Below are 26,303 nucleotides of genomic sequence, written 5' to 3'. Positions count from 1 at the left end.
CAATCCTCTGTAGACGACTCATTCATCTTCGCATACTTCATGCCACACCCAAAAGCACCCTGTTTAGGCATCTGGTCACCTTCAAACCCATAGAGGTGAAATCAAAGCATGACAATTCACATGCAAGATTACTTGGTATCACAAGTCTAAGGATTACTTACACTACTGAGACATGAAAGTATTTCTATAGACACTCAAGTGAAATACCACATAAAACTCTCATAGCGAGTCATGTACAATGAACTTTTTCCTTAACAAGCACCCATATACTATCCCCAAGTATCTCACATACTTCAACCTATAAGATCACTTGCTCACTTCCAAAGAAAGAAGGCTTAGCATGCACCAACCTTTAAGCATTGTCAATTGTTAGATTAATAAACTCAATGTAAGTAAGTCCAAGAAAGGGGTGAATTGGATTGTTTTGAAAATTTTGAAGAACCTTTTAATTTTTAAGAGAATAAAATCCCTTCTTTAAATCAAATGCTGAGTTTGAAAATGATCAAATTAATTGACCTCTTGACCAATGAAAGAAAATTGAATTTCAAGTAAAAAAAAAGAGTAGAGAAATTGACACAAGTGTTTTATAGAGGTTCGACTTTATTGACAATGCTATTTAATCCACTATCCCTCACACTACATCCTCTCCCTTAGGTTCACTAAGGAGTTTGAAATCCACTATTTAATCAACACTCAATACAATGCCTTTTTTATTTTTGGATCAAGCATAACCACTCAATACAATGCCTTTTTATGGTTAAAGCACAACCACTCTACCTTTTATATTGGTCAAGTTATAACCACTTAAGCAAGTACAATGAGAGGAATATAAGTACAGCAAATGCGCCTCTTAAAGGTTGAATAGAGAACTTGGTATAGTGGTTAAATGAAAAGATGAGAGCTTAATAAATGCTTGACTAGAAGACTTTTTGAATTTAAGAAGAGTATATTAGGTTTTGAATGTAACTTGGCTAATTTTTCTCTCTTGAGTTGTGTTCAAGTCTTCTAACCTTCATAAACACTGAAGAAGCTTATATTTATAGTTGTTGAAGCTTAAGGATAGTTGGGAGTGCATTTAATGTGAAAATAGTTGTTCTTCTCTTCATTCGAGGTTCCAACGGTCACATTGTATTGATACATATATGTATGTATTGATATATTGCCTTTTATTTTTGAATTCCTGCCGAGATATATTGATACATTTGTGCATGTATCGATACATTTGAACTTGCTTACAAGGGTTTTGACATTCTGTTTAAAATGTATCGATACATATGTCTATGTATCAACACTTTTAAGATGGTAAGCACTTATGTTGAAAATGTATCGATAGATTTGAAAAATGTAACGATACTTTTAATTCAGTAAGTATTCTATCTTAATTCTATCAATACAATTGAAAATGTATCGATAGATTTGAAAAATGTAACGATACTTTTAATTCAGTAAGTATTCTATCTTAATTCTATCAATACAATTGAGAATGTATCAATAGATTAAGTTTGACTTTTTGAGTTTGACTCTATTGAAGAACATGTATCGATAGATGTTGGAATCTATCGATACTTATCCAAATGTTTCGATACATGAACAACATATATCGATAGATTTTGACCAAAATGCATTTTTCAGAGCCTTTTCATTTCTTTTCTTTTGAAACTTACTTGACATTGTTTAGGGATGTGAAAGCTTTGATCTTTTATAAGTTGAATGAATTTTGGTCATTTCTTTTTGTCATTTCAAAATATAAAGAATAATTAATCTAATAATCTCCCCTTTTTTGATATCACAAAACCAATGAGCAAAATTTTGAAATTTGATTTGCTAGACTTTATAGGATCTAAAAATTAGCTTTAACCTTAAGTCCTCCCCCTCAATTTATGCTCGATTCTAACTCAAGGTCCTAAAGAATTATGTGATTTAAGAATTTGCTCTCCATTCTCCCCTTTTTTGTTATATAAAAAACAACAAAGGAAAAACAGTATGATAGGTGTAAGACAATATAGATACATAGATAAGTCAATATGAACAAATAAGGAACCATAGATAGCATCGGAGCATAGTGATATAAAAATAGGTGTAGACACCCATTTTAAAAAAAATTAAAAAAAATAATAAAATATAAAAATATAAAATAAAATAATGAAAAAAAAGGAATGGCTAGGCGTACGTCCAACCATCCCTTCCCCCAACCACCATGATTGATGGGGTTCTGGTTACCAACTCCTTGGTGCCAGAACCCCATTACCGAGTTGTCCAAATTTTTGGACAACTCGACTTTTAAAAGATTCACGACCTACAAAAAAAGAAAAGGAGCAGATTTTGAAAAACGAGAGGAAACGATTGAAAAAAAAAAATAATTTTCTTCAGAACAAAAAACCAGAGAGGAATCGGCAATCAAAACCCTAGAAAATCCTAGCCACCTGCAGACCAAAAACCCTAACTTTCTAACAGCCAAAAAACCACAATCCACAAATCAAAAAATATACCAAAAAATACCCAAAAAAATAAAGCAAAAAATACACAATGGAAAGAGGATAGTAGATGTGTTTGGGGGATTTTTGGTTAGGATAGATTTTGATTTTTTGGGTTTTTGTTGTCGCCGGATAGGAAAGCTTTAGGGGGGAGTTTTTCCACCGTCGTTAGTGGGTAGCCAGCGGTCTTGACTGCCATCGGTGAAGGAGGAAGGGCATAAAGGGAGAGAAAGAGAGAAACCCGATCGATTGGCACAAAAGGAGAGAGAAAGAGGGCCGGTCATTTGGCATAGCCAGCAAAGAGGAAGACACGGTCGGTAATGATGAGTGGTGAGAGAGTGAAAAGTAGAGTAGATAGAGAGGAAAGGAAGTAGCTGGCCATTAAAGAGAAAAAGAAGAAAAAGTGAAAAAGTAGAAAGGAGGCTCAAAGAGTCATAAAACGACACTGTTTTGATTTTGCCAAGCCTCCCCTTCCATCGCCAAACAATGTCGTTTTTGCTATCTGGGAGTTGTAACACCAAACCCCAAATAGTCTCACTCTGAGACGGGCCAGGTCCGGTAGTAGCCTGGGCTAACCAAGCCTGATCGGGTAAAAAGCCTTATTCTTTTTCTTGATTGGTGATGGATTGGTTGTCATGTGGGCTAGCCCACTTCTTTTTTTATTAAACTTTATATTTAGTAAATTTAAATGGCTTGAGCATGATATTTAGAATCCTTTTGACAATATTTTAGAGGATTTAAATTGACAGAAAATGTGAAACAATAATAGTAGAAGGTAATAAAAAGTTTAATTATTATTTTTTTAATCACCACAATAAATCCTTTGTTTTAGGACAAATATTAATAGTTTTAATAGTATATTAATTGAACCTTAAGGTACCATACTATTAACCATGGAAAGAATACAAAATCATACTAATGATGGGATGATTGGTCAGGACGTGAAGAGTCACAATCCCGGGTTAATTTTCTCTAGGTTCTGAATTCGAATTAAGGCTCCACCAGTACAATGGGAGGGTCTCGATTTTGAGATTCTAAGATTTTTATTTTAAACAAAATTTTACTACATAAGAATTAGTTAAAAAATAAATAAAATAAATAATAATAATTAGTTAAAAATAATAAAAACAAAATAAAAATAAACTTCACAAACATAATATATATTTCTATTGCATCATGCATATCATTGCATATAGATATTTTTGCTCACGAGTTAAGTCCCGATGATAGGATTTTTTTCAAAGATCTTGCAAGGGCGAGTTTCTCTCGAAAAGCTCCCTAGGTGAAAGGATGTCCCCGGGTCCCACCAATATGATGGGAGGGCTCGAGAAACATCTTTAATAAAAAGGCTTTTGTTCGTAATAGGTTCATATTCACGAAAACATTATTTTTAAAGAAAAATGTACAATAACCCCAATGATGGGATTTATTCATCAAATTTGCGAAGGTGAATTTCTCGGATAATTCCCTAGGTGAGGAACACTCCGGATCCCACTAGTATGATGAGTGGATCCTGAAAAACGTCCTCGATAAAAGGTTATTTGTTCGACTTTTTTATCTTACGCCATGCATTTCATCTTGCCTCACACTTGCATTTCATTTTAGAATCAAATAAAATAATTTAATAAAATTAGAGATACAATAAGCAAGTTATAGCTAAGGAAATATGATGAACTTAAAGATTAAAGCCCAATAGGATAATCTAAAAATGGTACCGTTCATGGAACAGGCATCTCGGGGGTGCTAATCCTTCCCCGGGCATAACCGCACTCTCAAACCTAGATCTAGAAAAATGTAGACCAATTTAAGATTCTTTCAGTGGGCTTAAAATTGATTTAAGACTTCGTTGATTAGAATCGAGTCAATAAGGTGGCCAATCACACCTAGGAAAAAAAGATTGGTGGCGACTCCCCAAGTTAACCATGTCTAGAGGTTGGGTTCCCAGACCAGCACGTTACGACAGCTTGGCGACTCCACTGGGGACATCAGAGAGTCAAGCCATAATTGATCATAAGTTATACTAGGCTTTAAACAATTTAGTGTTTTCCTTAATCTCGGGCATTTTCTTTTTACTATTATTTGTTGCATTTATTGTTTCGATTATTGTTATTGCCACTTAATAATTGCAGGGAATTTAGGATAGAGAGAGTGTGAGATTATTGGTCTGAGGTCGGTATATTCCTTCTCACACATAACACGTTTTGCATTTATGCATAAGCTTTCTACCCGAGCTTTGTCCTTAACTAGGAGGGGGTTAAGTAGCTACGCTCTCGTGAGGTGATAACCTCCGCATGGGCTAGTGAAAACTTTCACTCAAATCGAACTTAGTCCGTTTGAAGCCTGTAATGGCTGAGGACTGGGTGCCTTACTAGTCCATGTGGACGACAGTGAGGAGCGATCTGGGAACCTTTAGGTCCATCTTCAACCTGAGCTAAGCATGTAAAATACAAAGAGTCACCTTGCCTTGGTAGAGCTTTACCCGTGAGAATATACCCTTTAATTAGGCACACATGAAGGAATTTTCATAGTCCCCTTATCCTGAATTCTTCTTCGCAAAGTAATGGAGGGATCATGCTATTAATCTTTTTAATCAGAATTACTTTTGGGATTTTTAATTACTGTACTAACTTGAACTTGCTATCCTTTTCATTTTGCATATGCATGTTTGCATCATAATTTTCCATAGAGGAAAAGTATGTCACCTAATAGCCATTGACGGAGTAGATGTAAAAGATGACTCCTGAATTGCAATAAGAAACAATAGCTTATGCACTGAATTACTTTGTTGAGGGGTGTTAAGTGATAGATACTTTTAGTACATGATCATTAATTTATACATGCATAAATCCTTTTTTAATGACAATAAGTATTTTCGCCTGTAAATAAAGATAAGGGGTTCATTTTTTCATTTCATTCATGCATGCATCTAATTCATGTTTATAATTCCAATAAGGTTTCCAAAATAGCTCGACCACCTAAGCCGAGTGATCAGCGTGTCCATTACACTCATCAACGAGTAAAGATCATGGAAGAAGAACAAAGGGAACGAATGGATAGAATGGAAAAAGCTCAAGAAGAAATGAGAGAACAGTTAGCAAAGATCATGGAATTGGTGGCGAGCTTAAGTAAAGGAAAAAGAGTGGTCGAAGAGTCAGCTCCGTCAAAAAACCCACCAACACAAAACACTGGAAACCCAAGGGATGATCCACCTTATCCCCCAGGGTTTACTCCACCCCATGCCCAAACTTTTCAAAGGGTCCATCCTCAAGTGATACCACCTGCTTATTACAATGTACCAGCCCTAATAGGCCATCAATCGACTCATGGACAATTTGGGTTGAATTCTAGGATAAATCCTGCTAAACCAATACACGTTCCGGATTTAGACGATCCAAAAGAGCAAGAAAAATTAAGGAAGAGCTCATCACAAACAGGAGAAAATGACAAAGACCAGAAAAAGTACGATATGTTGGAAGAGTGCCTTCGTGCTATAGAAGGAGTTGATAGGTTTGGCACCATGGATGCAGCCGAACTATGCTTAGTGCCAGATGTACTGATCCCTACCAAGTTCAAGGTTCCGAAATTTGAAAAATATGACTGAACGAAGTGTCCCATGGCACATATTACCATGTACTGTAGGAAAATGGCTGCACAGTCGCATGATGATAAATTGTTAATTCACTTCTTCTTGGATAGCCTAACTGGTTCAGTGGCCAGATGGTATGTACAGCTTGATCGGAGTCATATCAAAACTTGGAAAGATTTGGCTAGAGCCTTTATGGCACAATACAAGCATGTTACTGACTTGGCCCCTGATCGCTTATCACTTTAGACCATGGAAAAGAAGACCAATGAAAGTTTCAAGGAATATGCCCAGAGATGGAGAGATGTAGCGGCACAAGTGAAACCACCCCTAACAGATAAGGAGATGACTGTATTGTTTATAAATACGCTTAGGGCTCCTTTCTATGAACGGTTGATTGGCAATGCCACCAAAAATTTTATAGATTTGGTCCTCTTAGGAGAGATAATTGAATGGGCAATTAAGAGTGGGAAAATTGAGGAAAACGAAACCACTAGCTCAAAGGAAAGGACTACATTCAAGAAAAATGAAGTAGATGTACAAGCAGTTGCTTATACTAGCCCACAAACCCATAATTTCAACCCTTACCATCCATATCCTCCATATCCACCTTTCTATCCAAGTATAGGCAGTGTTGTCCAGCATCTTTGTATCTATCAGCTTGCCCCATAACCAGTATTTCAAACCAATGCCCTCACATAAACACTAGTGCCCACACCTCCGCTTATGCCTCAATCATTACAAAAACCCAACCTTTTCCAATTGCCCATGCCAATCTCTAAGCTTTTGCCTCTATTAATTGAGAATCAATACCTTAGTCTGGTGCCAATGAAGATAATTCCAAACCCATCGGCAAATAATTATGACCCTAATGCTAAATGTGACTATCACATAGGGGCAATTGGACACTCAATTGAGAAGTGTAGGCAATTTGAAGAGAAAATTGAAAATCTCATCAAGGATGGCACTTTGACTTTTAAGCTTATGGAACGTTGGAAATTGACTTTGTCATAGATTGAGCTCTTGTTAAGAAATTGAAGAAAAGCCTCAAGTCTCAAACAAATTGCTTGCAAGAAGGGTGGATGATTTGGGGTTTTTTTTTTTTCAAGGGCATGGCAGAAGTAGGATTTTGCTAAGGAATGTAAATTTCAAAAGCTGTAATTGAAGTTTTAATGTTTTTGTTGGATTAAAATACAATTGATTTGGTCAAGGTTTCTGCAACATGTTTTCAAAAAAAAACAAACAAACAAAAAGGGGTTTAAGCAATGAAGTGTACATACGTTCTCGAAAGAATTGATGGTTACTGTTTGGAATGAACTTGTCCTTGCAAACATTCTTCAACCATTTCTCCAAACACTTGGGAACCCAAAATCACTCAAACAAAGGCCATTCAAAACTTAAAATCCAAAAAGAAGCAAAGTTTTGAAGATGCGTCAACCCTATCTTGTGATATCAAAGGACAATGATCTTTGTCTAAGCAATGATCGATGTTAATTGTTTGTTTTGTGAAATTTTTTCTTTAAAAAGCAAGCAAATCAGGCACTCTTATAAAAACTCTGAATGTGGTAGGTTAATAAATGTCAAGACTATGCTAAAGTCTTAAATACCCCAATACCTCTCAAATTCCTTAAATTTGGATGCCAAATGTGAACCTTGAACCCATTGTCTAAAGCATCCTTTACTCTTATTCTAGGGCATGATGACTAAAAGAACAAGATTACCCAATACCTCCAAGACACCTTGCTTAAAAAAAAACCATTTTTTCTCTCTTATCTAGTAAAATTATCTCTTGCTATAAAGAGTTAACTATGATAAAGTATTCGAATCTTAAGGGTGGTCTCCTAAACCTTCATTTGAGTGGCTAATTAAGGAAAAAACCATTCTTGATGAATCTTCTCACTTTGAAAAGGTTGGCTCGATCTTTGAGTACTACAAAAAAAAAAGAAAAGAAAAAAAGAAACAAGAAAGTAAGAGGATAGCGAGAAAAGTTGATAGTAACATCATGTACTTGAGACATTCAGACGATGCGAAACCAAGAAAGAAAAAAGAAAAAGAAAAAAGGAAAATCAGTTTTTGCTCTAAAATTCATCCCTTCTAGGGATGGCTCTTCAAGGCAAGTAACCATATTTGAGACGAGAAATGGCCATGTTTCATTTTCCCATTCACAAATAAGAAATTATCCGATTGCTACCCTTTTGAGCCTATCCAATTTTTTTAAATACACCTTAACCAAGGATCATTTCTCATATTGGAGGGGCAAATAAGAATCTTGTCTAGGAACATGGAGAATAAAATCTCATTTGAAGAAAGAAAACATCTTATATGAAGAGGCGAATGAAAAAATTAAGTTTTAAACCCACCCAAAAAGCAAAATGAAAAAGATGATCAAAAAGTGATGAAAAAAGAAAAGAAAAATTGATGGAAAGACGTGGTTTAAAAAATTGAAAAGATAAATGTCTCATAAGATTTTCACATGAATGATCTTTGGTTGATTACCTTTAAATACATGTTTTGAGCCTTTTATCCATTTTATCAAAGCCCTTAACCTTAACCTACATTATGTGCCTTAAAAAGTCCATTTTGATCAAATGTGTATGCTTAAATTGAAGAGCTTTCTTCTAGAAAAAGCCATCAGAAAATCAAAGAAGCCTTGGCCTCTTTTTCTTTGCCAATATTATCCATGTGAATCCATCAATCCATTTTGGATACTGTTTGAATCTTTCTCGAGTAAATAATGGAACAATCAATGAAAAAAAAGAGAAAAAAAATGAGTGAAAAAGATGAAGCTCTAGAGTGAAAACCCAAAAAGGCAGTCTAGAGTGAAGATGGGAAATTATGAAGTCACTCATCATTTTAACTATGGTGGTAACAAGAAGCATCAGAGAGAGACCATTTCAAGGTAGCTAGAATTTATTGGACACTTTTTAAGTGTATAAGACTCTTAAGCACATTAAAGATTTAAGATCAATTCAAAAAATCCATATTGAATTTTGAGCCTACTTCTTTCAAAATAGCCTTCTGTAATGTTAAACCTGTAATAGCTGGTCTTGACATTTATCATCTTACCACACATCATGAGACTTAGAGAATGTCAAATTTGATTGTGATTTAAAAGGAACCTTTCTATAAAATTTGATTCTAAATCACCATACATTTGTGAGCTTAGACAAAGAAACTTTAATTTTTTTTCTTTTCCCCATGAAATGGTGAGAAACCTTTATTGTTGACCAAGATCTCAATGTGTTAAACCATCTCATCTATTTGAAAGACCAAAATGTCATTTGGCTCATCCAAAATCATTTCAAACAGTAAGCATCAATTTTCAAGAGATTCAAGTATTGCACGTTGGAAAAATGTCAACTTGACTCAGCTCTATTCCAAACTTTAACTACCTTTAATCATGAAAATTGGTTTTGTGGGGTAATTTTAGCAAAATTCAAGATGCTTTGAAAGTAATGGAGAGTTTTTCATTTTTGAAAAAGTAACTTCTGCTATTTTGATGTCAAGATCAAAAGTTTTAAATGATGAGACAAGCATTTTTGTGAATCCTTTCATGATCAAAAGGCATGGAAGCATTGAAACTCAATTTGAATTGGTGATCTTTTGATGACAGGGAAGTTGGCAACTGTACAAGAACATCATCAAAAAATGGAAAGTCAAGAAAATGAATCTTCCAAGTGAGGAATGTATGGTGCAAAACAAAGGGGAAGTAATGCATCATTTGTCCATCATTCAATCATGCATACAGGTCCAGTCATGCACATGACCATGCATCATAAAAATTGAAAATTTTCAAACAAATGTTAAGACTAATGTAGTTTTCAAGCAATTAAATGAAGAAAATTTTGAGTCTTAAGCCCAATTTACTTGGCATCCAAAATGTTTAAGCCCAGTCATATTGGCCCCAAGATGTTTAAGCCCAATTTAGCTGGCATCCAAGACGTTTAAGCCCAATTATCTTGGCCCAAGAAAATTTAAATTACATGACAGTATTTTGAGATGAGGAATAACTTTTTCTTCTAAAACCTCTAGGTGCTTTTTCAAAACCTTTGGGTACATCTATAAAACCTTCAGATACATCTGCAAAACCTTCGAGTACATTCCTAAAACCTCCAGGTATTTAGTTTTAAGACTTCTTCAAAGTTACGTGACCTCATTTTGAGATGAGGAACAACCTTTTTCTTTCAAATCTTTCGGGAACACCTTCAAAACCTCCGGGTATATCTTCAAGACCTCTGAGCACGTTCCTAAAACCTCCAGGTAATTAGTTTTTAGATTTCTTCAAAATTACGCGACTTCATTTTGAGATGAGGCATAACTTTTTCTTCTAAAACCTCCGAGTATATCTTCAAAACCTCTGGGTACATCTTCAAGACCTCCGGGCACGTTCCTAAACCTTCGAGTAATTAGTTTTATGATTTCTTCAAAATTACACAATTTCATTTTGAGATGAGGCGTAACTTTTTCTTCTAAAACCTCCGGGTATATCTTCAAAACCTTCGAGTACATCTTCAAGACCTCAAGGCACGTTCCTAAAACCTCCGGGTAATTAGTTTTAAGATTTCTTCAAAATTATGCAATTTCATTTTGAGATGAGGCATAACTTTTTCTTCTAAAACCTCCGGGTATATCTTCAAAACCTCCGGGTACATCTTCAAGACCTTTAGGCACGTTTCTAAAACCTTTCGGTAATTAGTTTTTAGATTTTTTCAAAATTACGAGACTTCATTTTGAGATGAGGCGTAACTTTTTCTTCTAAAATCTCCGGGTATATCTTCAAAATCTCCGAGTACATCTTCAAGACCTCCGAGCACATTCCTAAAACCTTCGAGTAATTAGTTTTAAGATTTCTTCAAAATTACGCGATTTCATTTTGAGATGAGGCGTAACTGTTTCTTGTAAAACCTCTGGGTATATCTTCAAAACCTCCAAGTACATCTTCAAGACCTCCTAGCACGTTCCTAAAAGCTTCGGGTAATTAATTTTAAGATTTTTTCAAAATTACGTGGCCTCATTTTGAGATGAGGAACAACTTTTTCTTCTAAAACCTCCGAGTACATTTTTCAAAATCTCCGAGTAATTAGCTTCAAGATTCTTTTTAAGTTACATAGCCTCGTTTTGATATGAGGAGCTTTTTTATTATTAAAAAAGGAAAAAAAAAAGACATTTAATCTGGTCCAAGGAAGGTGTCTACATCTTTGCACTATTCTTCATTCTCAAGAATGTACAAAGAAGGGCAACTGTAGACACCCACTTTAAAAAAAATTTTAAAAAAATAATAAAATAAATAATAATAAAATAAAATAATGAAAAAAAAAGGAATGGCTGGGCATAAGCCCAACCATCCCTTCCCCCAACCACCATGAGTGATGGGGTTCTGGCTACCAACTCCTTGGTGCCAGAACCCCATTACCAGGTTGTCCAAATTTTTGGACAACCCGGCTTTTAAAAGATTCAAGACCTGTAAAAAAGAAAGGCGGCAGATTTTGAAAAACGAGAGGAAACGATTTTAAAATAATAATTTTCTTCAAAACAAAAAACCATAGAGGAATCGGCAATCAAAACCCTAGAAAATCCTAGCCACCTATAGACCAAAAACCCTAACTTTTTAGCAGCCAAAAAACCACAATCCACAAATCAAAAAATATACCAAAAAATACCAAAAAAAAATAAAGCAAAAAATACACGATGGAAAGAGGAGAGTAGCTGTGTTTGGGGGATTTTTTGTTAGGATAGATTTTGATTTTTGGGGTTTTTGTTGTCGTCGGATAGGAAAGCTTTAGGGGGGAGTTTTTCCACCGTCGTTAGTGGGTAGCCAGCGGTCTTGGCTGCCATCGGTGAAGGAGGAAGGGCACAGATAGAGATATAGAGAGAAACCCGATCGGTTGGCACTAAGGATAGAAATAGAAATCGGATCGGCAGGCACAAAGGGAGAGAGAGAGAGAAACCCGATTGGCTGGCACAAGGGAGAGAGAAAGAGGGCCTGTCATTTGGGATAGCCAGTAAAGAGGAAGACACGGTCGGTAACGGTGAGTGGTGAGAGAGTGAAAAAGAGAAGAGATAGAGAGGAAAGGAAGTAGCCGGCCATTAGAGAGAAAGGAAGAAAAAGTGAAGAAGTAGAAAGGAGGTTCAAATAGTCATAAAACGGCACCGTTTTGATTTTGCCAAGCCTCCCCTTCCATCGCCAAACGATGTCATTTTTGCTAATTGGGAGTTGTAACACCAAACCCCAAATAGTCCCACTCCGAGGCAGGCCAGGTCCGGTAGTAGTCTGGGCTAACCAAGCCCGATTGAGTAAAAAGCCTTATTCTTTTTCTTGATTGGTGATGGATTGGTTGTCATGTGGGCTAGCCCACTTCCTTTTTTATTAAACTTTATATTTAGTAAATTTAAATGGCTTGAGCATGATATTTAGAATCCTTTTGACAATATTTTAGAGGATTTAAATTGACAAAAAATGTGAAACAATAATAGTAGAAGGTAATAAAAAGTTTAATTATTATTTTTTTAATCACCACAATAAGTCCTTTATTTTAGGACAAATATTAATAGTTTTAATAGTATATTAATTGAACCTTAAGGTACCATAATATTAACCATGGAAAGAATACAAAATCATACCGATGATGGGATGATTGGTCAGGACACAAGGAGTCACAATCCCGAGCTAATTTTCCCTAAGTTCTGAATTTGAATTAAGGCTCCACCAGTACGATGGGAGGGTCTCGATTTTGAGATTCTGAGATTTTTATTTTAAACAAAATTTTACTACATAAGAATTAATTAAAAAAATAAATGAATAAAATAAATAATAATAATTAGTTTAAAATAATAAAAAACAAAATAAAAATAAACTTCACAAACATAATATATATTTCTATTGCATCATGCATATCATTGCATATAGATATTTTTGCTCATGAGTTAAGTCCCGATGATGGGATTCTTTTCGAAGATCTTGCGAAGGCGAGTTTCTCTCGAAAAGCTCCCTTGGTAAAAAGAAGTCCCCAAGTCCCACCAGTATGATGGGAGGGCTCGAGAAACATCTTTAATAAAAAGGCTTTTGCTCGTAATAGGTTCATATTCATGAAAACATTATTTTTAAAGAAAAACATACGATAACCCCAATGATGGGATTTATTCATTGAATTTGCGAAGGTGAATTTCTCAGATAATTCCCTAGGTAAGAGAACACCCCGTATCCCACAAGTATGATGGGCGGATCTGGGAGAACGTCCTCGATAAAAGGTTATTTGTTCGACATTTTTATCTCACGCCATGCATTTCATCTTACCTCACACTTGCATTTCATTTTAGAATCAAATAAAATAATTTAATAAAATTGGAGATACAATAAGCAAGTTATAGCTAAGGAAATATGATGAACTTAAAGATTACAGCCCAATAGGATAATCTAAAAATGGTACCATTCATGGAACGGGCGTCTCGGGGTTGCTAATCCTTCCTCAAGAGTAACCATACTCCCGAACCTAGATCTAGAAAAATGTAGATCAGTTTAAGATTCTTTTGGCAGGCTTAAAATTGATTTAAGACTTTGTCGATTAGAATCGAGTCAATAGGGTGGCCAATCACACCTAGGAAAAAAAGATTGGTGGCGACTCCCCAAGTTAACCACGTCTAGCGGTCGGGTTCTCGAACTAGCACGTTACGACAATAGGTAGCCAAAGGCAATAGAAAAAAGTAGATAAGCGATAAAAAATAACAGTTGTTCATAAACATAAGATGCTGTAAACAAGGCAAAAACAAAAATTGGTCATAAAAGACCATGTGACATCAACAAATAAACGTTAAGACAAACAATAACAGTAAGTCAAAAGTCCGCAAATGAGCATTGATGAGCATAAAAAAATATGGCTATCTTATCCAACAAGGCAGGGAAAAGAAAGAGAACAGCCAATGTCTTATGTGATGGACTCAAGCAGGTGGTGGAAATTGAGCGTGGAACACAGTGAATTTCTTCTTAAGAAGTTGCTAGCGATGAAAGAGCTCTCGGTTCTAAACCTCTAACGATCCAACTTGTGAATAACACAAATGTCCATAAATTTCATAAAAGATAACAATCAAGAATAAGCTTGCTCATTATCAAAAACGGTGGACATAATAGGGTAGCTAGGATCAACATTAGGGTAAGCACTCAGACCGGCACTAAGGGTGACACTAGGCTCAGTAAAGGTGTCCTCACGATCCTTATCTCCAACAATCTCAGGGTCATTAACTTTTTCTTTGCAGACCCAAGAGTTATTGACAAACACAAAGCCAAGCTTATTGATGGCATGCTCATTGATCTTCATGTGCATCACATGCTACTTAGGTGGATCACACCTAGTGTTCATGCCATAGAGTCGATGATTGCACTTATCGCCATGCCATAAAGAAGAGTTTTTTGAGATTTGGTGATGATTTTTAACATGTCACTGAGGATAAACGTGGTGATGTTGACATGCTGATTTGTTTTGATCCTATACAGAAACCAGAAGTCCTCACCTTTGATAATGGAGTAATTTGTCCTATGAGGCTGAAGAGTGTGAGACACGATGAGATGGAGGATGCAATCATAAAAGGATAGGCGTTTGACATTGGTCATGTTTTTTTCACTAGTGGGTGGATAGATATAAATAGTGGATAGGACCTTTCATGACATGACACCCTTAACATAATTCAAGTCACCTTGAGAGATTTCTAGATCGAGACCAGTCTCTAGTATGTGCTTAAGAATGACAATTTGCTTGCCCAAAACATAAGTGCAAAACCTATCAATGTGTTCTACTAGTTCACTATCCTCATAATCTTGAAATTTTATGGTGGCATTGAAATAAAAAACTCAAACACGATCAACATAATAAGTACGGTCCATCTACGTATGGAAAATTAATGATGGCAAGGTAGTTAAAGTCAATTACTCGACCTGGCTTGACATCACGCTTGGCCAAGTCCTTGTCAAATTGCCACTCCAAGTATGGATAAGAGAAATTTCACTTGAAAAAGCAGTCGTCGAAGCATTAGGCTAGCAATGGTAGAGGCTAGGAGGAAGGAGTAGCTTTAGAGGTGGAAGCCTTGCTACGATTGGCAGTAGATTTCATATATTTAGGATGATAAGCCATTTGAAAAGGATTGAGGAAGAAAATGATTTGTGGAATCTGTTATGGGGGCTTGAGAGACGATTTAATCATACCAATTTGGTAGAAAATGCAAGTAATTTTAAGAATTGAAAGAAGGGAGAAGTAAAGGTTTTGAAATTGGGACTTAAGAATTTTTAAGTAGAATGTGTGAAAATCTGAGAAAAAAGAAATGTTTTGAGTAATAGAAAGGAATAGAAACAGTTTAATTAGTCCAAAATTGAGTGCAAAACATAAAAAAGTTTGGAAGGTTGAGAGAATTTGGAAAAGAGAGATAAGCGATTAGAGTGAAATTGAGTCATTGGGTTCCTAAACCCCAAGATGTATCGATACATGGGTACATGTGTCCATGCATTTGTAATGTATCGATACATGCTCTTGAATGTATTGACACATTTAATACAAGATTTTAATGTTGGCTACTTGACAAGATGTATCAATAAAATGATAAAATCTATTGATACATAAGCCTTCGTAGCCTTGAACAAGATGCTTTTGACTCCAAAAATCCATGATTTGGTCTAGACACTTGATCTAAACAAAGTAATGTGAGTTTTCAAGTTTGAAAGTATTTTTAAAACAGGTCTGGAACTTGTGCAAGTGAATATTGAATCCAAAATCGAGAATTTTTTTTTTTTTGCTAAGATAAGGTCTTGGTTCACTCATCAACTCTCCCATAAACCTTAAGAATCAAATGGCCATGGCATGAATGCATAGCAATGTTATGAACAAGCAAGTTCACCAATGCCAAGAATCATTCAAACATTTTGCATGAAGTCATTTCAAGCATGAATTCAACCAATCATTAAGCATGATATCAAGATTGAATTTAGACATGAATGCAGCCAATCATCAAAGGTACCTATAGTCTAAGTTTATTTATTTATTTATTTATTTATTTATTTATTTATTTATTTATTTATATTGGGTTTATCAAACCTAGTTCACTTTTAATCTTGCAGAATTGTTCTCTATCAAGCACTTTTGTAATGATATTAGCCAATTGATCTTTTGTACCTACATACTCCAAGACAACATCTCCTCTTTAAACATAATCTCTAATGAAGTGATGCTTTATTTCAATGTGTTTAGTTCTAGAGTGATGGATGGGATTCCTTGTGAGATTCAAGCGCTAGTATTATCACATTTTATGGGAATTTTGTCCATAACTAGTCCATAATCTTTAAATTGTTGTTTCATCCATAACACTTGAGCACAACAACTTCCGACAGGTACATATTCAGCCTCAGTAATGGATTGATCTACACTATTTTGGTTTTTTGAAAACCATGAGATCAACATACTACCTAGAAATTGGCATGTACCAGGTGTGCTCTTTTTATCTATCTTACATCCACCAAAATTGGCATCCGAGTATGAGTGGAGATCAAAAGCGAAACTCCTGGGATACCATATTCCTGGATTAGATTTCTCTTTCAAATATCCAAAAATTCTTTTGACAGCACTTAAGTGTGGTTCTTTAGGAGATTATTGAAACCTAGCACATAAACCTACATTAAAGATTGGTCTATTAGCAATGAGATAAAGCAAGGAAACAATCATGGATCTATAAAGCTTTTGGTCAATGGACGTACCTTTCCATCCTTGTCAAGCATAATTGAGGTGCTCATTAGTGTGTGATATGTCCTTGAGCTGTCCATACTAAACTTATTAAGCATATCTTTTGTATATTTGGCTTGACTTATGAATGTGCCTTATTTTTTTTTTTAAATTTGTAGTCTAAGAAAATATTTTAGTTCACCTATCATGCTCATCTCAAATTCTCCTTGCATGGTTTTAGCAAACTCTTGACAAAGAACCTCATTAGTAACACCAAAAATGATGTCATCAACATAGACTTGCATAATTAAAATGTCTTTGCCTTTGTTTTTAATGAAGAGAGTTTTATCAACTTTTCCTCTATTAAACTCATTTTTTACTAAAAATTTTGATAATGTTTAATACCAAGCTCTAAGAGCTTGTGTTAATCCATATAAAGCTTTTCTTAATCTAAAAACATGATTTGGAAAAGTTGGGCTCTTAAAACCAAATGACTGTTCAACATACACTTCCTCATTAATTAACCTATTTAGAAAAGAACTTTTAACATCCATTTGATAAAGTTTAAAGTTCATATAGCATGCAAAGGCTAATAACATCCTAATTGCTTCTAGTCTAGCTACCGGGGCATATGTTTCATGATAATCTATACCTTCCTCTTAACTATATCCTTTGGCAACCAACCTAGCTTTGTTTCTAGTTATGATTCCATTTCATCCATTTTGTTTCTAAAAACCCACTTTGTACCTACAAGTGAGTAATCATTTGGCCTAAGAACTAGTTCCCACACTTGATATTTTTCAAATTGGTTTAATTCTTCTTGCATGGCTAATATCCAATAATCATCATTGAAACCTTCATCAATGTTATTGGGTTCGACTATGAGATAAAAGCAACATATTCACAAACATTTTGAACTTTAGACCTAGTTCTTACCCCTTGATTAGGATCACCAATGATTTTGCTTTCATCAACTTCTATTCTTACCATTAGATAGCTAAGCTCACCTTTTTCAATTATTGGTTCAATTTTTTATTCTTCCTTTGGTGATGCCTCTTCATTTACTTTGGATCCTTCAATGTTGAGATCAAGCCCTTCAACTTATTCTTGAAGGATACTTGCATCATCATCATAGTGTTCTTTTTTAGAATAAGGGTTAAAATCATCGAACAACACATGAATAGATTCTTCAACAACTAATCTTCTTTCGTTCAATACTCTATAGGTTTCAAAGGTCAAGGAATATCCTAGAAAGATTCCTTCATCACCTTTAGCATCAAATTTACCTAGATTATCCTTCCCATTGTTTAAGACATAACAATTGTAACAAAATGGATGAAAGTGATTCATGTTAGTTTTTTTTTTTTAAAGAATAAGGAGTCTTCTTTAAAATTGGGTTAACCATTGCTTTATTTATGATGTAGCATGTGGTATTGACAACTTCAGCCCAAAAGTATCTAAGTAAGTTATTTTCACATAGCATGGTTTTAGCCATTTCTTCTAAAGTCCTATTTTTTCTTTCCACTACTCCATTTTGTTGTGGTGTCCTAAGGATTGAAAAGTTACGACTATATCCATTTTCATCACAAAGTCGTTCCAAACCTAGATTTTCTAAGTCTTTTCCATGATCACTTCTAACATTTGTTATCTTATATCCCTTTTCATGTTCAACTCTTTTACAAAAGAAGTAAAGATTTTTAAGCTACATCTTTGTGTGCAAGGCAGAAAACCCAAGAAAATCTAGTATAGTCATCCACAACTACTAAGCCATCATTTTTTCCACCTAAGCTAGTTGTCTTATTTGGTCCAAAAAGATCTGTGTAGTAATTGCAAGGCTTTAATGGTAGTTACATCCTTTTTAGATTTAAATAAGTTTCTCCAATGTTAACCTTTAGCACAAGCATCACAAAGTTGATCATTTTCAAAATTTAGCTTAGAAAGTCTTATTACAAGATCTAAAGATAGTAATTTTGAAATTATGTTCACGCTAGCATGTCCTAGTTTTCTATGCCATAGCCAACTATCCTCATTTTTTTTTAGCCATGAAACATACATTATTAGAAGATAAATCATCCAAGAAAACAACATATGTGTTGCCTTATCTATTGCCAACAAATAAAGTTTCATTCATTTTAATATCAACAACATGACACATTAAAGATTCAAAAAGGACTCTAAGACCCTTATCACAAAGTTGACTTATGCTTAACATATTATGTTTAAGACCATGTACAAATAGAACATTTTCAATTTAAGAAGAGGAATTTTTACCGATTGTGCCAATACTTTCTATGTGACCTTTTGAGTTGTCACCAAAGGTTACATTTCCTCCTTTCTTTGGTCTTAATTCCTTGAAGAACTCCTTAGTTCTGGTTATGTGTCTAGAGCACCCATTATCAAATTACCACTTTCCCTTTTCTTGGACTCTTGACTTTCAGCAAGTGAGCTCCTCTTAAAAAAACAAAATCAAACATTTGACTTTGGTACCCAAATTTTCTTGGTTCTATATGTGTTAGTGTCTTTGGTTCCTCTCGAAACCCACTCCAATTTTACTACCTTACCATGTGGAGGCTTTGTTCCTTTTAGAACTCACACACTTTTTATTTTCTTGCCTCTGAAAGTGGTAGTTCTCAAGGGACAAGTGTGGTAGAGTTTCCTACATTATGATAATAAATGCATTTGATGAACAATCCAAATTTTAAATTTTCTTCAACAAAGAAATTTTTAAAGTGAGTTTCCTTTTGAGTTCCATCATACCCTATTCCCTCCTTTTCAAAGAACACTCTTTTTGTCACTAGCATATCATTTAATTTTTGTTGACTCATGTTAAACTTTGAAAATGTAGCATGCCAATTTTCATTCTTCCTTTTTAGCTCATTTCTCTCAATTTCCAAGTCTTTGACTATGGTTTCTAGTTCTACTTTTACCTTGACTAAGGGCTCATTTTCTACTTTAAACTTGGATATGATGTTCTTGTATTTTAATGTCTTTTCTTCAAATTCAAATACTAAGTCATTATATGCATCTTGTAATTCATCAAATGAGTATGAGTCTTGATCTAAGGTGTATGAATTTGAATCATGAGAAGTAGAATATACCTTGGAATCCTCAAGTTCCATGAAACAAAGATTGGCAACTTTATCTTCTTCATCTTGAGAGTCATCACTATTGCTCTAAGTAGCCACCATTGCTTCTTTCTTAAAGTTCATTAGAGCACTCTTCTTATTTGGGCATTCATACTTAGTGTGTCCGATTTTTCTGCACTGATAGCATATTAAGTGGTTTTTAATATGTTCCCCTTTTGGCATGTCTTTTTTAGGAGGTCTCCTACCCTTATAGTTCTTTTTCATAAATTTACTAAATCTCTTGGCTAGCATGGCTATGTCCTCATCTTCCTCAATCTCATCTTTTATATTTCTCTCATTTTCTTCAATTTTGGATTTTAAAGCTATTCCTTTGTTTTTAATGTTCACTTTCTTTTCATCATCCAAAACATTCTCATGTTTTATTGTCATCTCTTATGTGAGTGGGGATCCTATAAGTTCCTCTAGCCTAAAATCATTTAGGTTTTTTTCTTCCTCTATGGCTGTCACTTTTGGTCTCCATGACTTGGGAAGATAATAAAGTGTCATTTTGACTAGCTAAGCATTCGGGAAGTCTCTTCTTAAGGCCCATAATCCTTCAACTTTGTCTGTGAATCTCTCATACATTTGATTTATGGTCTCATTTTCTTTTATCCTAAATAGCTCATAATCATGTGTGAGAAATCCTATCTCAAATTCCTTGACTTGATTTGTTCCCTCATACATTGTTTTTAAAGTATCCTAAATTTGTTTAGCGATTTCACACATGAATACTCTGTTGAATTCATTAGCACTTAAGGAACAAAGAAGTATATTGAATGCCTTGCAATTTGTTTGTACTAACTTCTTTTCTTTGTCATCCCATCTTTTCCTAGTTTTTATAATGGTTTTTCCATTTACTTCCTTGGTGGGAACATAGGGACCATCTAAGATAACATTCCAAACATCAAGATCAACCGACTGAATGAACATTTCTAATCTTTTCTTCCAATAGGGATAGTTCGTACCTAAGAAGAATTGAGATCTTTGAGTTGAATGCCTTTCACCAAGAACACTTGAAGTAGATTTCATTTTGATATGTTGGGCTTTGCTTTTAGGATCACTCAAGGTTGTTAGACCTACAAAATTAAGCCCTTGCTCTGATACCATTTGTTAGATTAATAAGCTCAACGTAAGTAAGTCCAAGAAAGAATGAATTGTATTGTTTTGAAAATTTTGAAGAAACTTTTAATTTTAAGAGAATAAAGCCCCTTTTTTAAATCAAATGTTGAGTTTAAAAATGATCAAATTAATTGACCTCTTGATCAATGAAAGAAAATTAAATTTCAAGTAAAAAAAACCAATAAAGAAATTGACACAAGTGTTTTATAGCAGTTCGGCTTCCTTGCCTACGTCCTCCCCCTTAGGTTCACTATGGAGTTTGAAATCCACTATTTAATGAAGACCCAATACAATGTTTTTTTTTTTTATCAAGCATAACCATTCAATACATTGCCTTTTTATAGTTAAAGCATAACCATTCTACCTTTTCTATTGGTTAAGGTATAACCACTTAAGCAAGGACAATGAAAGGAATATAAGTATAGCAGATGTGCCTTTTAAAAAGGTTGAATAGAGAATTTGGTATAGTGGTTAAATGAAAAGATGAGAGCCTAATAAATGCTTGACTAGAAGACTTTTTAAATTTAAGAAGAGTACAATGGTTTTTGAATGTAACTTGGCTAATTCTTCTCTCTTGAGTTGTGTTTTCAAGTCTTCTAACCTTTATAAATGTTGAAGAAGTTTGTATTTATAGTTGGTGATGCTTCAAGGGTAGTTGGGAGTGCATTTAATGTGAAAATAATCATTCTTCTCTTCATTCAAGGCTCAAACAGTCACATTGTATTGATACATACATGTATCGATACATTGCCTTTTATTTTTGAATTTTCGCCCAAATGTATCAATATATTTGTGCATGTATCGATACATTTGAACTTACCAGCAAGGGTTTAGACATTCTATTTAAAATGTATCGATACATATGTCTATGTATCGATACTTTTAAGACAATAAGCACTTCTATTGAAAATGCATCGATACATTTGAAAAATGTATCGATACTTTTAAGTCAATAAGCATTCTGTCTCAGTTCTATTGATACAATTGAGAATGTATCGATAGATTGAGTTTGACTTTTTGAGTTTCACTCTGCTAAAGAACATGTATCGATAGATGTTGGAACTATCAATAGTTATCCAAATGTATCGATACATAAAGAACATGTATCAATAGATTTCGATGAGAATGCAATTTTTAGAGCCTTTTTCATTTCTTTTCTTTTTTAAACTTATTTGACATTGTCTGGGGATGTGAGAGTTTTGATCCTCTATAAGTTGAATGAATTTTGGTCATTTTTTTTTGTCATTTCAAAATATAAAGAATAATTAATCTAACATCAATGTCCTTATTTTTGACAATAAAATAACTAGAAACATATTTAAGAACAAGGCTTTGATGCATAAGAATCTCATAATTATGACCTTTATAATTTCTTTGCAAGGCCATTATGTTCCAAGGACATTATCTACATAAGTCTCTCATAACTCTTTGTAAATAAACTCATGGCTAAAGAAACACCTCATACATTATATAAAATATCCATAATATATTTAACATGAAATATGACTAATTAATATAGTGTTTTATAAGCATTAAATCGATTCACTTGCAAGGCTTACACTAACAATATGATATCTCACTTAGCTATATTTTCTTCTTATACATTTGGATTTTCCATTGGTTTTTCCTATATTGGAATTTCAAATGAAAGATCACGTCACCAACTTGTTTCATAACTAGTTAAGGCCAACGCTATAACTTTAGCCTCCATGGTGGAGTTTACTATGATTTGTTACTTTTAGACTTCGAACAAATTGCTCCACCTCTTAATAAAAATACATAGCCAATGATAGACAAACCATGTACCAACCAAAGTATTATAATTTGCATCATTTTTTTGCTTCTAGTACAATAAGATACTTTTAATAAAGTATACTATAACTTAGGGTCCTCTTTAAATATTTCATTTTACGATTAATTGCATTGAAGTGCTTTAAGTTTGATTTACTTATAAATTTAGTCATCACACTTACAACATAAGCAATGTTAAGGTAGGTGCAATCAATGGCATACCTCAAGCTACCAATAAGAGAAGCATAATCCTTCTAAGTACATATATATCTTGATCATATTCTATGGCAAATAAATGTATATTTGGATCAAAAAGAGAGCACAATGGTTTGTAGTAAAAAAACTTGTATTTCTCAAAAACTTTTCAATATAATGAGATTAGCCTTAAAAAATTAGAAAATCTTGCGGTTCTCATCCCAATAATATCATTTTCTTCCCCTAAATCATTCGTGTTAAAAGGATCAATAAGTAACATCCTTGTATAATTTATAATCTCATGATTTGTACCAAAATTTAAGAGATCGTCAACATAAAAACAAATTATAAAGTGTGAATTACTATCTACTTTATAATATATGCACTTATTACTTTTATTGGTTTTCAAACCATTAGAATAACTATATGTCAAATGTCTCATGCCATTGTCTCAGGGCTTGTTTTTAACCATATAATGATTTTAGCAATTTACAAACTTTATTTTCTCACTAAAAAATTTGTCTCCTTTATTGATGAATTTTTCATTGATAAATGTGAAAATTCCATCAATACATTCAAATACTAATGAAAACATCCATTGGTATGTAGTCAGAAATACCGTCGTCTATATAGGCCATTCCATTGGTACTTGAATATTTCATCGGTATGTTCAGTCAATAAAGCATTGAATCCATCAAAACATGTCATGGTCGGTATCGATGACCATTAGTAACTTCTATCGATAATATTGTAATGGATTTTCTGACAAAATTGCTGACAAGATTGAAAGTTTTATACGGTGTCAAGTTCCATCAATGATGAGTTACATTCCGTCGGTAATGAGGTATGCTCCATCGAGAATCGTATGTCCATTTCCATCGGTAAAAGCTAACATGTCATTAGTAATTTTTTCAATAATGACGTGACATACAAAAAAATTTTAATGAATAATTTTAACTATTGCAAATACATAAAAAAAATTTTGAAATTAATAAAAACAAGAATAAAATTTGTATTATTTTTATTGTAAAGAATAAAAATACAAATAAAAAATGTACAAGTTCATTAAGAATTCAAACGGAAAAAAGAATACAAATATATTTAGACCACATCATGCATTTGAGGATTTACTAGATGCTCGACTATAAGTTCATTAAACAATTCTCCATCTTGGGCACATTTTCCTTATTGCCTCGTAAGCCTCGAGATTTTGTGGAGGGTCGGTGCCTAGCCTACTGATTGGCATGAGTCTTCAACTTCATCGCTCGTTGTTCTCATAGTATTTGTATGTGTTCTCATCTTCTAGGGTTGGAGACATAATAAAGGTGAACTTTCCTTGATATTCTTGCTTGGTGGCATGTCATCCAAGATTTCAATAGAGGTATTATCATCTTTTTCTCTTATTGGATCTTGAGATTCTCCATTAAAATTGAGATTTTCAGCTTGAATTCTAGTGATTAGGTATTTTATCTGTAAAGCTATGTTATCAGATATGATTACATTGAATAAACCATTTCCTTCTATGTAATCTCCACAGATAACATAAATTTGTTATCGACCACTAAGGCCATCAAAAACTCTATTAGTGTTCCATATCGACAAACCTGGTCGATCAATAATCTTCGTGCCTTCTCTATTCATTGCATGCCATTAAGTTACCAACGAAAAGTGTTCCATCGATAAATTCAATCGGTGTTCGTCATTATCGACGAACCTAGTTAATTGATAATCTTTGCACTTTCCCTATTCATTGTGTGCCATCAAATTACTAACCACTTACCAATAGAACCCTTGTGTCATAGTTTGTATTCAATATTAAATTTGGAGGGTTAGATCTCGCTTTAGTAATTGCAATTAGAGGCCACAATTTGGATCCATCCACATAGCCATAGAGTTTGTATCCTAGAAGTCAAGAGTTGAATTGTACATTCCACGAAGGAAAATTTTAGGGGTGAGCTTGATGGGAAGTTTAATAGTAAGATTAAGGGTGTTTTTTGTTGACATAAGTGAGTTGGGATTCGAAAAGAAATTGGTACTGATTACAAGAAGGAGGAAATGGTTTCTAAGGGAAGTGATACCTTGAGATAATTATAAAGAGGTAAGATGATTGTTAAACTAACTCTTTAGAGCAATAGTTACTTTAATACCATAAAGAGGTTTAATAAATAGAAGAATTTGGTGATGAAGGATATGGTTACTTCACATTTATTTTGTCTTTATAATATAAGGCTATGTCCTCTTAGAGAAAAGGATAATGTTTGCAAATTCATATTACATCAATTTACAAGTTTTAAGTATATAAGATTACATAAAGCTCAAGAAAGTTTCCAAGCTCCATTGTTGACCTTTTCCACTCTAGTTTGCAATGCATGGCTAATCTTTATTAGCTCTAGGTCTATAGGCTTCAATGTTGATCTTTATGAATCTAATTCTAAAATATTGATCTTTATCAGTTTCAAGTCTTTGCATTGCTGACTTTAGCAACTCCAAATTTTGGTTTACATTTTAACAAGTCTAATCTTTCTTTTCTTCATGTAACCCAACATGTTTGAATAATTGCAACAACTCTTTCCTTCCAATAAGCTTTAGTCCCTTGTTGGTGTGCATCATGGAGAAAATTTTTGTGTTCCATATGGTGCATTGGTCTTTAAACTCTTGTTTGAACATTTTATGGTATTTCCCTTGATGCTGCATTTACAAAAACCTGAAACATCTTTTTCTCAAAATTTTGATAATTTCATTTCCATTGTCTTAAAAAAAGTATTTTGTAAGATCTTGTCACATTTTCATCAATGTCTTTTGTTTTTATTGAAAATGAAAATCGAAAATAGCCTTTGTAACTATAAAATAATCAAAATTTTTTATTTTTAACATGTATTAATTATTGAATTAAATGTTTTGAAGTGTAAAATTGACAAATTTTTAAGTTCTAAGTTCTATCTATTGACTATCAAGGAGTGTTGTTGTGAACTTTCCTTCTTTGTATCTTTAATTTAGTTAGCTATATTAATAGTTAATTGTTGGTCTCTTTGTCTCAAATCTAGAAGACAAAGGAAGGTAAGTCAATCTTGTCCCGACCCAAATTTCGGGCCATGATCGGCTCATGGGCTCTCAATGGACGTAATCCACTAAACCCAAGCAAGGCTATTATTTATCTTACTCATAATTCCATCTATTATCACTAAGTCATATTCATAACTTTGAATCAAAATAGTGATTATACATTGCCAACTCGTACGGGCATTACTCATTTAAAATTTACATAAAGTTCATCTATACATAACAAAAAAATACTCGACTTCCAACGGAAGGACTCGAA

This window comes from Theobroma cacao, chromosome 9 (assembly GCF_000208745.1).
Source record: "Theobroma cacao cultivar B97-61/B2 chromosome 9, Criollo_cocoa_genome_V2, whole genome shotgun sequence".
Taxonomy (NCBI): domain Eukaryota; kingdom Viridiplantae; phylum Streptophyta; class Magnoliopsida; order Malvales; family Malvaceae; genus Theobroma; species Theobroma cacao.
This window is presented reverse-complemented; position numbering follows the sequence as displayed.